General features: G+C 44.9%; 1 protein-coding gene across 8 annotated transcripts in view; it reads right to left on the bottom strand.

The window, feature by feature from the left end:
- The window catches only part of JADE1 (jade family PHD finger 1), a 212,423-nt gene that overhangs the window by 123,011 nt on the left and 75,149 nt on the right, over positions 1-14,263 (bottom strand). The window lies entirely within an intron of this gene.

Below are 14,263 nucleotides of genomic sequence, written 5' to 3'. Positions count from 1 at the left end.
GCTGTTGATCTCAAGAAATTTGTTACCAGTTCCCAAAATGCTCGTTATCATGATTACCAAATTACAAATCTATGAATATATGTTTTAGTAAAGGCAACTCCCAGGAGCGATGTGTATAGGATAAAATAAAGTCATTAAAAAACTTGCTATGTGGCGTCCCTAACAAGGTTTTTAAGTCCATAAATTCTATATATTTTAATACATAAAAAAAGATATATATACATATATATACATTTATCTATGAATATATATATATATATATATATATATATATATATATATATTACTATAAACTTCCAGAGGAGGTGGATCTAAGTAAACTCTGTGCACAGAGAAGTATAATTTTTAAAAATTAAAACTCAGTCCATATATTGGATTCAAAAAAATCAAATACCAGCTGTAATTTGAGCCCATGTAACAAATAGTATCTTTGCAAGTTACTTTGTAATGGAATTCCTCAATGTGTTGCCACTCAGCAAAGAAAGATGATATTGTGCAGAATAACCGCTCCACACTGGAGCCTTACGTGTAGCTTGCACCTGTTGTTACAGCACGGGAGAATCCAAATGGCAGACGAGGCGGTCTCGGGCTGCGGGAACGGCACCTGCGCTGGCGCCTGCTACACTGATTGTTACCCGACTTCCAAGCTCTATGAGTCCACACCTCCAAGTGCCATCTGCAGACACCACAGTCGCGGCTTCTCTCCTCCCAATCTCCGCCTGTCCAGGGACAGCAACGCCGGATGGTAGAGTAGTTAAGGGTACAAAGAAAGCTGGTACAGGGGTCCAATATTCTGCTTCTGACGCGTTTCGCTCCTCTTACGGGGGCTTTAGATAAAGCCCCCGTAAGATTAGATCCAAAATTGGCAAAAAGCATTCAGTACATGATTGTGGCGGTTAAAGAGGTATTACATATCACTGAGGACCCGGCTGTCCCTGATAAAAGGGTCTGTATGTATTAGGAAAGGAAACCTGAGATAACGTTTCCTCCCTCTCATGAACTGAACACGCTATTTGAAAAAGTCTGGGAAGGTCCTGACAGAAAGTTTCAGATTCCCAAAAGAATTACAGTATCTTATCAGTTTCCCTCAGCGGATAGGGAAAAGTGGGAGTCACCCCCCACTGTGGACAAGGCCCTGTCACGTTTGTCTAAAAAGGTGGCTCTCCCGTCACCTGACACGGCGGCCCTTAAGGATCCTGTGGATCGTAAACAAGAAACTACGTTAAAGTCCATTTATGCGACCACAGGTACGCTACTCAGACCTGTCATTGCGTCTGCGTGGGTAAGTAGTGCTATCGAAAAGTGGGCAGACAACTTGTCTTCTGAAATAGATACCCTAGATAGGGATAGCGTCCTCTTGACGCTGGGTTATATCAAGGACGCTGCAGCATACCTTAAGGAAGCTGCGAGAGATATTGGTCTTTTGGGATCAAAGGCCAATGCCATGGCAGTCTCAGCTAGACGAGCGTTGTGGATTCACCAATGGAATGCTGATTCCAAGAAAAGTATGGAATCTCTGCCATATAAAGGCCTTATTTGGCGACTGCCTTGATGATTTGGTATCTACAGCTACCGCGGGTAAGTCATCCTTTTTGCCTTATGTTCCTCCACAACAAAAGAAAAAACGCACCACTATCAGATGCAGTCCTTTCGGCCCAATAAATACAGAAAGAGCCGAGGTTCTTGCTTCCTAGCTACTAGAGGAAGAGGTAAACGATCACCAGCATTGTCAGGCTCCCAGGAGCAGAAGTCCTCCCAGGCTTCTGCCAATTCCACCGCATGACGTTGGGGTCCCTATGCGGGAGTCCGCATCGGTGGGGGCACGTCTCAAACTCTTCAGTCAGTTTTGGGTTCGTTTGGACCTAGACCCATGGGTTTTACAAATAGTATCCCAAGGGTACAAGCTGGAGTTTCAAGACGTTCCCCTTCGCAGTTTTTTTCAAATCGGCCTTACCAGCTTCTCTTCCAGACAGGGAGGTAGTTTGCGACGCAATACAAAAGTTATGTCAAAATCAAGTTATCGTCAGGGTTCCCCAGTCACAATAGGGAGAAGGTTTTTATTCGAGCCTGTTTGTGGTCCCTAAGCCGGATGGCTTGGTCAGACCAATCCTCAACCTGAAATCCCTAAATTTCTTCCTAAAGAAATTCAAATTCAAGATGGAGTCTCTCCAAACAGTGATCTCCAGTCTGGAGGAAGGGGATTTTATGGTGTCAGTGGACATAAAGGATGCCTACTTACATGTTCCCATTTATCCTCCGCATCAGGCTTACCGGAGGTTTGCAATACAGGATTGTCATTACCAATTTCAAACGTTGCCGTTTGGTCTGTCCACGGCTCCGAGGAATTTCACCAAAGTGATGGCGGAGATGATGGTTCTCCTTCGCAAGCAAGGAGTCACGATTATCCCGTACTTGGACGATCTCCTGATAAAGGCGAGATCCAGGGACCAGTTGGTGCAAAACGTTGCACTCTCCCTGACAGTTCTTCAGCAACATGGTTGGCTCCTAAACTTGCCAAAATCACAGTTGATTCAGACGACGCGGTTGTCGTTATTGGACACAGAACTACAGAGAATCTTTCTTCCAGTGGAAAAGGCTCTGGAACTTCAGAGTCTGGTCAAACAAATTCTGAAACCAGAAAGAGTGTCAATCCATCAATGCATTCGGTTGCTGGGGAAGATGGTTGCGGCCTACGAGGCCATTCGGTTTGGCAGGTTCCATGCCAGAGTGTTCCAGTGGGACCTGTTGGACAAGTGGTCCGGGTCCCACCTACACATGCACCAGAGGATAATCCTGTCTTCCAAGATCAGGGTATCACTCCTGTGGTGGCTGCACAGTTCTCACCTCCTAGAGGGGCGCAGATTCGGCAGAATGGATCCTAGTGACCACGGATGCAAGCCTCAAAGGCTGGGGGGCAGTCACAATGGGAGAAAAGGCTGGGGGGAAGTCACAATGGGAGAAAACTTTCAAGGAAGATGGTCAAGTCAGGAAACTTGTCTCCACATAACTGTTCTGGAGTTAAGGGCCATTTACAACGGCCTTCAGCAAGCGGAACATCTTCGAGATCTGCCTGTACTGATCCAGTCGGACAATGTAAAAGCAGTAGCGTACATAAACAAACAGTCAGGGCGGAACGAAAAGCAGAGCGGCAATGGCAGAAGCCACAAGAATTTTCCGTTGGGCGGAAAAGCATATCAGTGCTCTGTCAGCGATCTTCATTCCAGGAGTGGACAACTGGGAAGCAGACTTCCTCAGCAGACACGATCTCCATCCAGGAGAGTGGGGCCTCCACCAAGAAGTCTTCGCAGAGGTGACAGGTCGTTGGGGAGTTCCTCAAAAGGCCCATTCAACTAGAAAGGTGGGCTCATCCTGGGCGGCTGCCTGGGGGGTCTCGGCATTGCAACTTTGCCGAGCAGCTACTTGGTCGGGGTCAAACACATTTGCAAAGTTCTACAAGTTTGACACCTTGGCCGATGAAGACCTTAAGTTCGGTCAATCGGTTCTGCAGAGTCATCCGCACTCTCCGCCTGTTCTATAGCTTTGGTATAACCCCATGGTTCTAATGGTGACCCCAGCATCCTCTAGGACGTATGAGAAAATAGGATTTTAATACCTACCGGTAAATCCTTTTCTCTTAGTCCGTAGAGGATGCTGGGTGCCCGTCCCAGTGCGTACTGTATCTGCAGTTATTAGTTGTGGTTACACACATGTTGTGTTACATTTATTGTCAGCATGTTGCTGCAATTGTTGATGTCGTTGGCTTGCGTTCTGTTGAATGCCACGTTGTGCGGCATGCTTGAGGTGTGAGCTGGTATGAATTTAACCTTAGTTTAACAATAAATTCTTTCCTCGAAATGTCCGTCTTTCTGGGCACAGTTCCTATAACTGGAGTCTGGAGGAGGGGCATAGAAGGAGGAGCCAGTTCACACCCTTTCAAAGTCTTAAAGTGCCCATGTCTCCTGCAGATCCCGTCTATACCACATGGTTCTAATGGTGACCCCAGCATGCTCTACGGACTAAGAGAAAAGGATTTACCGGTAGGTATTAAAATCCTATTATTTTGTATTGAAAACAGAAAATTGAGCCTCAGCATTAAATAATGGCTGATGAGGACAATACTGAAGCTGCAGCCCAGTGTTCTTGCAAATAAGAAACATAAAAATGTATTATGTTAAAAGCTCTTCACATATTTTTATTTGCCTATCTTGATGATCACAGCCCAATTAAATCTGTAAAAATTTTTAAAAATGGTTATGTCCTTACCTAGGCAGAATGATCCTTGTTTGTATTATTTTAAAAAGACAACTAAAACCATTGTTAAAAATAAACAAAACAAAAAAATACAATATTATAGTACTGAGGTTCTTAAACACAGTACGGTCCAGGTTTTAGTTATATCCATGGCTCAGCACAGATGGTTACATCAAACTGACTAAGGTCCTAATTAAGTCACCTGTGGCCAAGCATTGATAAACTTACAACCTGGGCTTTGATGGGGGGGGGGGGGGGGGGGGGGGGGACTGTGTTTGAGCACCTCTGCTTTAGTATCAAAACCACGGTGACTTGGAAGGCAGTATACTTTATTGATTTTTCATTTTTAAAGCCATTCTGCACTATGGTGATGGAGATGAGCTTTGACAATGGAATGTAAAACTTCCAGATGACTTCTGGTAAACCACTCTTCATGTTAGTATGGAGCAGCATTCCTGACTCTCTAGACATCTGCAGGAACTTTTTAAGACATTCTTTGTGCAACTAATCACCACAGTAAACACGTTCCATAAAATACAGATTATTCTTTGCCGTATCTCTGCCACTTCTTAGCAGTTGCTTCAATATTCAGCTAAACTAAAATAGATCAACTGATAAATGCTGCTGACATTTACTGTAACAATTGTACTGTATGCCTTCGAAGATTTAATGTCAGCAGTACACTGGAGATTAACTAATGCTACAGTACAGAAACTCCAACCCCCCCCCCCCCCCCCAAAACAAAAACACACCAACAAACAAATGATAAAGCTAATAGGTGTTGATTACCATAGTGATTAAATTGATGTACTTGTATTGGCCAAATTATTAAGTATTAGCAGTTACAATAGGTTGTGGACCATTTTCTCATGAAAGCCCCTTTCCCACTGCGCTCACCAACCCGGCATATTGCCGGGTTGGTGACGCTGCTAGCGACGCGGCAGCGCTGGGAGATCACATGATCTCCCAGCGCCGCCCTTCCATAGACTGAACTGGAACCCTGTTGCATCGACACGGCTTCCGTTTACACTGCACAGCTTACCGGGTTGAACTCGTGTTCAACCTGGTAAGCTACCCGGGTAGGATTCCCGGATCACTTGATCCGGGTTGACCCTTTTCCACTAGCAAAAAACACGGGTAAATGTGCGCCCCCGTGCATTTACCCGTGTTTTTTGAACTAGTGGAAAAGGGGTATGACTCAACAAGTGTCCCAAGTTCCTGGAGTCTTCATTTAAAGTTTTGTAAACATTTTTCCAAGTTACTGCATTCTGAAATAGTGATGAAGCCGGGAGCTGTTGATCAGACCGCTGTCCCTAATCTAAGCACTACATGTTTACATTGTCTAGATGCAGAACTTGAAGAAGCTATACTTTAAGTCCTCATTACACAAGAACAGACCTTATCGCTGGGCAGCGATTTTTGCAGCCCTGCAATCAGATAGTCCCCGCCCACTCAGGGAGTGTATTTTAGCTGTGCAAGTGTGCGAACGCATGTGTAGCAGAGCTACACAAACTGATTTTGTGCAGTCTCTGCGCAGCCCAGAACTTTCTTAGCCGCTGCGATTACTACAGCCTGTCCAGGACCAGAATTGACGTCAGACACCCTCCCTGCCAACACTTAGACACGCCTGCGTTTTTCCAGACACTCCCTGAAAACGGTCAGTTGCCACCCACCAACGCACCATCCCGTCGCTATGCATCAATCCCCATTGCTGCGGTCCGTCGCACCTGCGCATTGCGGTGCATACGCAAGCGCAGTTCGGACCTGATCGCAGGCTGTGAGAAAATGCAGCCTAGCGATCAGGTCTGAATTACCCCCATAGTGCAGCCGAGGGGAGGAGCAATGACCCGATAATCAGAGCATCTCCATACACTGCACAATGAGGTGAAGGGGACTGCTATTCACAACCTGAAGTTGGTTGAATGATGCTAGGGTGGATTGGATAGGTTTAACAAAATTAAACCGATTCAAGGACGGACACAGTATCATTTTTTTCAGAGTTCATTCTGGCACCCTGCACCTGTCACAACCTGTGCAGTTTCTCTTTTCTGCCTGGGGTGTTGCTCTGTGCTCTGGTGCTTCAAACACACTCTGGTCTGTATCTCAGTGCTGGTTTGGGTCCTGCATCCACGGATGTAGGGCGGCTGCAGAAGTCAGGTGAGTCTCTTCTGCTGCTTGGGAAAATGGAGGCATGTCACTGCCCTTCTTTTTCAAGGAGTGTTGATACCATTGTATGCGGTGGTCTGTCTGAGGTTACTCAGATGACCGATGGTCCCACAGTGATCCGATGCTGTGTCTGAGGATGCAGTGGTGGATGACAGAAGCAGCCAGAAGGCGTTTATTAACATATTATCAGTTTCTTATATAGCGCAGCATATTTCGTTACACTTTACAATTGGGAACAACAATGATCAAACAAAACTGGGTAATAAACAGTCAGAGGTGCAGGGAACCAGCGCATTCTGACTGCACAAAAGACATAGGTATGATCCTTTTAATTATATACAAAGTCAGTTTGGGGGTGAGCTTTTGGGGCGTGGGGCTCCCTATATTGCTCTGGCTGGGCCACCTTGGGGCATCACCACCTTACATTTACTTTTAACACTTATATCACACTGTGTTTGTATTATATTTATGTAGCTTTTTTCACATACTTTTTACACTTATAACACTGCTCATCTAAACTTCACATTCTAACACTCTGACACTTTACTGCTGTCCTCTTCTTTTCTTTTACATTCAGCAGCCTCTTTCATTTGTTTAACAATGATCTTTCACTCCTATCCTTTTTCTGTGTGATGCCCTGGGGTGGTTTGGCTGGGGTGGTCTGGGGGTGCTCTGCGTCCCGGAGGTGAACCCCTACAGTGTTAGGGACCTGTCCGATGAGGTCACCGTGAAGCAGGTGGACAGGCTCATATACTGGCCAATATATGCCAAGAACCTCAAATATTATATTATGGTTATAATAATTTTAATGGTGTATGGTGCACCTGCACCCTTTGTTCCTATGTTGTAGTATTACAGTACTTAGTCCCAGCAAGGTAGCACATCCCATTATAATAAGCTAGGGTGTGCAGTCCAGGCCCCGTTTCCATACAGTCATAGAGGTAGGAAGGCCCTGCTCGCAAGCTTACAATCTATAGAGAAATAGGCATTGATACACAAGAATAGGTGCTATCTATTGCATAATTGTCCACCAGATTGCAAAGGTTATTGGTGCGCTGTAGGATAGGGTCACACAGTGATGTTGGCCTGGGGTCAGGAGGATGGGAAAGTGAAGAAAGAGAATGTGAGAGGATGTGTGTGGACTGTACAGAGGGGATGTGACTGGATAGGAAAGCTTATGAAGGTTGAGTGAGCGGTTCTGGAATGTGATAAGCTAGCCTGATGAGATGAGTTTTCAGGGAACGCTTGAAGGTTTGGAGACTATGGAAGAGTCGTATTGTGCGTGGTAGGGCATTCCACAGAGTGGGGGAAGCCCGGATAAAGTCCTACAATCATCCTGCATAAGATGCCGAATGCTCTTTAGCATATTAAAGCCTCGCTGCTGCGCAATGCTTCAAGCGTACAGCTCATCAGTCAAGCACTGAACAGTGATTGCGGAAACTAGTTATTTGGTCGGCTGTCAGTTCTTCTGGTGTGGTGGATATACTCAAGGCCAAATTCCACTATGTAAAATGTCACGGCTAAGCGTGTGTTACTGTGTGGTCTGCAGCCCACTTACTTCCTTATGCTAACACAGACTCTGCAGTGTCTGCTGAATATCTATGCCCCTGCATGTGGAAGTACACTGCCCAATGTATTTATGTCTGCAGAAGTAGCAGTCATGATTAGTAATGAGACTTACATCCCCACTGCATGTGGGCCTGCACACTACAAACATGCACAGAAGTCGGCTTACATCGTAATGATGCTCTCAGTAGATGGATCAGTTCAATGTGTCCGGACTGGTCGCTGCCCAGTTACCACCCTGAAAAGACCATTGCACTGTCAAGCAGAACCGTGCCAACTTGAAAAATCTGTTTGTGTACATATTCCTGGTCAGGGGCATGAGCAGTGGGTGATTTCATTTTAAGATGCAAACGCAGTAATTCCACAAAATGTGTCGGCATTTTACATGTGTCCAGCTCAGTATCAGGCCCAAAATAAGGAATAAGGAGACTATACCACGGAACGGATTGGAGAGTTCTCCTTGTACAAGTTCCAGTTTTGGAACATTTAAGTACTGTACATGATAAATAGATTTCATGATCAGTCATAACAGACTGTTCACAAATCCCATGAATCCTGTTGCTAGCTATAATGTATGCTGCATATAAGAGACTTAGGAGAGCCTGCTATACACAGAACGCTGCTTCTAACAAAGGCAGCACCTGACACAGCTCACATCATGTTGTATTTTTTAAAGTGGCCTCTTGGGGAAAATGATCAGGCTCATCTGGTTTCAATGAAACAACTTGACAGTTTGCTACAAAGAGCAGACAAAACATCAGGCAGAATAGAGGGAATACAGCAGTAAACTAGTCTGCAAGAGCTGTAGATGAAGGTTACAGTTCTGGGAATAATACACGTCTGGCCTACAGGAGTTCAACTAGTCTCTACCCACGTCACCTCTGGTACTTGTGTTCTGGTGAGCTTACCAAGCAGTGTGCAAAGTAGAAAAGGTAACACTACAGGTGTGCACCAGGCTCAGGACCAATACACACCTATGGGCTTGCTTTCAAACTTTTTGTTCTGCTGTAGTATAAAGCATTTTACTATTTTACTGAACAACCTTTACTGGGGAGGGGGGAGGGGATAAAAACACTTCTTTTAAGTGGACAACATATATATATATATATATATATATATATATATATATATATATATATATATAATCAACTCAACATATACTGCATCTTGAAACACCACAAATGTAGGTCTATATATCAATGCACTATAGTATGACAGAAGCTATAATGTTTAACCTTGTATGTAACCTTAACAGCAAGTATAGGAAGGTCCCGCGTAACCTCCTTCAAAATTGCAATCTATTGTTTTTATAGGCATGTAGTTTTCCGTTTTTATATCATATACACTACAGATAGCTTGGAGGGTTACGGGTGAATTTGGTGAGTGCAGAGTACCCCATTCATTGATCTGCCTTATTTGTAAGAATGTGTGTGTGTGGCTATTACTAGTTATTTATATAGCGCACACATATTCCGCATCACTTTTACAGAGAGAATATATTTGGTCATTCACATCAGTCCCAGCCCCAGTGGAGCTTACAATCTTTATTCCCTATCACTTGTATAAACACACACACACACACACACACACACACACACACACACACACACTAGGGTTAATTTTTGTTGGGATTCAATTAACCTACCAGTATATTTTTGGATTGTGGGAGGAAACCGGAGTACCTGGAGGATACCCACGCAAGTACGGGGAGAATATACAAACTCCACAGTTAGGACCATGATGGGAAACGAACCCATGACCTCAGTGGTGTGAGGTAGTAATGCTAATCATTACACCATCCGTACTGCCCAAGTTTCCAAGAAAATAGGCACTCTCCAGGTTAAATGCATCAAGACGTTTTTTTAATATATCTCACATACTCAAGAACAGAACAAATGCAAGGCTTCTTTATATTGCATCATAAGAGACGTTTTGGTCCTACCGGACCTTTATCAAGCTTTTACATCCAAGCAAGCCATCAGCACACATAAATAGCAGAGATCATTGCAGAGGAAGTCTGAAGTTGGCGGGGGTCCATGCGGGCAGCACTGTGGAGGGGGTAGCTGGGTTCATAGCTTTCCTGCGGGCGGGGGCGGGAGGTGGGATCCGTATGGTCTGCGTCCCTGTGGCTGGGGGGGGTCTGGATGCTCAGCGCTCGGGGTGGGGTCCGGATGCTCAGAGGTGGCAATACAGGTGTCAGATCCAATATCACCCCCAGCGCTCATACTTTAGTTGCTTTAGTTCTTTCACTGCTCTGTGGTTTTCTGTCTTGCCAGCCAGAGGCACAGAATGTCAGGGCATTGTGTGACATGTAGTTCCACAACAGAGCCACAGGCTGTTTAAGTCTGTTCAAGAGGGACAATATTCAGCTCCATGCAGAGTAAAACATAAGAGTAAAACATAAGAGTGCCCTCTTCAATACTTGCAACAGAGGGATGTCGTTAAAATGGCGTCGGACAAGATCACAGCGGTCAAAATATCAACACAGAAGTCCCAAACAACGGCATATGGCCAGCGACAAAATCCCGAAGGAGCTCGGGATACTGGCGTTAAAATACCACTGCTTGGAATCCCGAATGCTCTTCCAGTGGGAAGTGCTCGCATACTGCCATGGGGAGGGAGGGGGGTTAGGTTTAGGCATTAGACTGTAAGAGACCGCTTTATGGGTGTAATTCAGAGTTGATCGCAGCAGCAAATTTGTTAGCAGTTGGGCTGATTTTTGCACTGCTGCGACCAGGTAGTCGCCGCCTACAGGGGAGGGGGTAAACGCTGTGCAGGGTAGCGATCGTTTGTGCAGAGAGCTCCACAAATAAAAGTTTGTGCAGTATCTGCACAGCTCAGGACTTACTCAGCCGCTGCGACGATCTGGCCTGGAGGTGACGTCAGTATCCCTCTCAGGAAACGGCGGGCACGCCTGCATTCGGCTGGACACTCCTTCAAAACGGTGAGTTGACACCCACAGCCGGCCTCTTCCTGTCAATCTTCTTACGTTCGCCGCTGCGAACGCTTTCTTCATTCTGTTCGTTGCTGCCTGGCCGCGCATGTGCATTGCCACCCACACGCATGCGCTGTTGAGACCCGATCGCACAGCTACAAAAACCTGCAGCGTGCGATCGGGTCGGAATGACCACCCAAAGTAGGCTGCAGATGTAACATGTGCAGAGAGAGTTAGATTTGGGTGGGGTGTGTTCACATTGAAATCTAAATTGCAGTGTAAAAATAAAGCAGCCAGTATTTACCCTGCACAGAAACAAAATAACCCACCCAAATCTAACTCTCTCTGCACATGTTATATCTATGGAGCCAATCAGATGCCTCCCTGATGGTACTGCATGATGGATAAGTACCTACCTGTATTTCTCAGCATTGAGAACACCATTAATCCTGACCAAATCCCCAACTTCATTTGCTGAAATGCAGCCCCAAAATTTACAAGGAACCTCCACCATGCTTCACTGTTGCCTGCAAACAATCATTGTACTGCTCTCCAGCCCTTCGGCGAACAAACTGCCTTTTGTTAGTCAAATATTTCAGTCCAGAGAACCTGCTGCTATTTTCTGCACCCCTGGTTCTATGTTTTCGTGCATAGTTGAGTCGCTTGGCCTTGTTTCCACGTCAAAGGTATGGCATTTTAGCCGCAATTCTTCCATAATGACCACTTCTGGACAGACTTCCCAGAACTGTAGGATGGGTGTACCTGGGTCCCACTGGCTTCTGCCATCTCTGAGCTGTTGGCACTGCTGACAACTTCAGATTTCAAAGGGAAGCAAGCATGATGTGTCTTTCATCTTTTCATTTGCCTGCTTCTTTGTGCTTCGATGCTGAGAAATACAGGCAGGTACTTATCCATCATGCAATACCATGAGAGAGGTGTCTGATTGGCTCCAAATTTATTCTGCAGAAAGACAATGGCCCCAAACATACAGCCAATCTCATTAAGAACTATTGTCAGCGTAAAGAACAAGGGAGTCCTTGTGATGATATGGCCCCCACAGAGCCCTGATCTCAACATTATCGAGTCTGTCTGAGATTACATGAAGAGACAGGATTTAAGCAAGCCTACATCCACAGAATCTGTGCTTAGTTCTCCAAGATGTTTGGAACAACCTCCCTGCAGAGTTCCTTCAAAAACTGTGCAAATGTACCTAGAAGAATGGATGCTCTTTTGAAGGCAAATATTGACACAATTTACATTTTGTTAATTGATAAAAATAAACTATTAACACTTCTATTTTTGAAAGCATTCTTACTTTGCAGTACTTATTCCACACCTGCCTAAAACTTTTTCACAGTACTGTAGCACTGGAGAATTTTTACAGAGTATAAACAGCAGGAGGCTTCCGCTTTGCCTGAGGTTGGGCAGCTAGTACAATTAATTTTCCATTGTTTAACTCTCAATCTACCTGTCCTGTTCCTAGTATAGAGAATAGTGTAGACTCACTTTCACATTTGATTGGACCGTTTTCAGACTGTGGCTCCTGAGTTGAAGGGGGTTTAAAAGCTCTTCCATTGTTTGGCAGATGGTGGAGAAATTAACTGCACCAGTTATTTTAAGATCTTACCTAGCAGACACTAATGAGAGTGGGTAACTGGGTTAATGAGCATTTCTTACTTTGCCCAGCTCGCTATGCGGTCAGCATATCGCTCGTCGGGATCCCAGCTGTCACAATACCGACGCCAGGATCCCGACTGGGGCACCATACCGATGCCGGAATACCGGCGAGGTGTGTCCACAACACCTATAGCGGAAGAATAGAACCTGTGGTGAGCGTAGCTCGCCGAGCCCGCAAGGGGCTTTGTTGCGCTCGCCACCCTGCCGGCATTCCACCGCTCGGGATGCAGATCTCATTATACTGACCTTCAACATCCTGTGCAGCGGTATACCATAATATACCAATAATATACCATAATACCAGCTCTAAGGATATACAAAGAGCTTCCTCACTTGCACAACACAGTCTTTTTATTTATAGATCCCTTTTTTTAGAATTAACGACGTGGGATTCCTTTTCCGGAATGTCCTGGTTGGTCTGGAAGTATTGAGGTATAAAACACAGCATTCCAAGTTGGTCCAATTGGCTAGTGGTCATTAGGCCATCTGCCTGCACTTTAGTGGTCATTGCGGTATGTGAAGTTGTGCACCTCTTCGGGAGAAGCAGGGTTGCTGCACAGGTACTGTACACCTTTGACAAAGTTTAGTTTAGAGCGGTGTTCAAGCAGTGTTTAAGGATGGGTCTGGATCAAAAATAAGTCTTAGTATTGCTGCAGAAATAATGTAGCAGGTTTGTCTGTGTTAAGTTCAGCGGAAGTCTGATGTATATCTATGTACGTTGGTTAATTACGGATGCTTCTTTGGTGAATTGAGACACAGAGTTTCCTGCTCGTCACTGATCACAAATCAGTGTATTGTTTAGTTGCAGTTGCTTTTATTGGGATCTGACTTATATCCCCATTTTTAGTTTTGTCCCGCACAGATGTTGGTTTTGACCCTCATTCTATTTGGGTGTTAGAGCATTCACATATAGTTTTGGCAGCTAGGGATCCTTTGGATAGGGAACATTGTTAGGTTATTAGGTATTAGAGGACCATTTATAACACACAATGAGTTTTAAATAGCTAAAACTCGTTGATAAATGGGCCCCGAAACTTCTTTTGTCAAAGATTTTTCCCCAGCAATTGCTCTGTTCATGGGTCACAATTAAATGACGCTTAGAAGGAGGGCAATGCTTCTTTTGGACGTTGTATTTTGGGTCTAGGCCAAAGGTTCTCAAATGCGGCCCTCAAGGCACCCCAACAGTCCAGGATTTAAGTTTATCCATGCTTGGTCACAGGTGACTTAATTAGCACCTCAGGCAATTTGATTTAACCATCTGTGCCGAGCCATGGAAAAACCGAAAACCTGGACTGTTGGGTGCCTTGAGGATCATGTTTGAGAGCCTCTGGTTTAGGCGGTGTGATATCCTTTGTTGCATTATCATTATATATCCCCATCTTTACAGGCCTGATGAGGGTCTCAGAATGCTTAATGAACTGCTGTTTAGAGGAAAAGGTAAGGCTTTTGCAGGTTTGGGGGCTAATTGGAGTTTCTAATGGAACTGTGGTGGTAAACTGGAGTATACATACTGTATTATATCATACTTGCATGGGGGTTGCAGACACTTTTGTGGAAGAGGAGGAACACTGGCAACCAAGATGCACAAACATCAGTGTTATAAACCCCTATTTAGTCAATGTTGGTTATTACCTCAGATCTGACTTTTTTCCTTTCTTAGCATGTACT

This window comes from Pseudophryne corroboree, chromosome 1 (genome assembly GCF_028390025.1).
Source record: "Pseudophryne corroboree isolate aPseCor3 chromosome 1, aPseCor3.hap2, whole genome shotgun sequence".
NCBI lineage: Eukaryota > Metazoa > Chordata > Amphibia > Anura > Myobatrachidae > Pseudophryne > Pseudophryne corroboree.
Note: the sequence above shows the minus strand (reverse complement) of the source record. Positions and strands in the feature narration are given on the sequence as shown.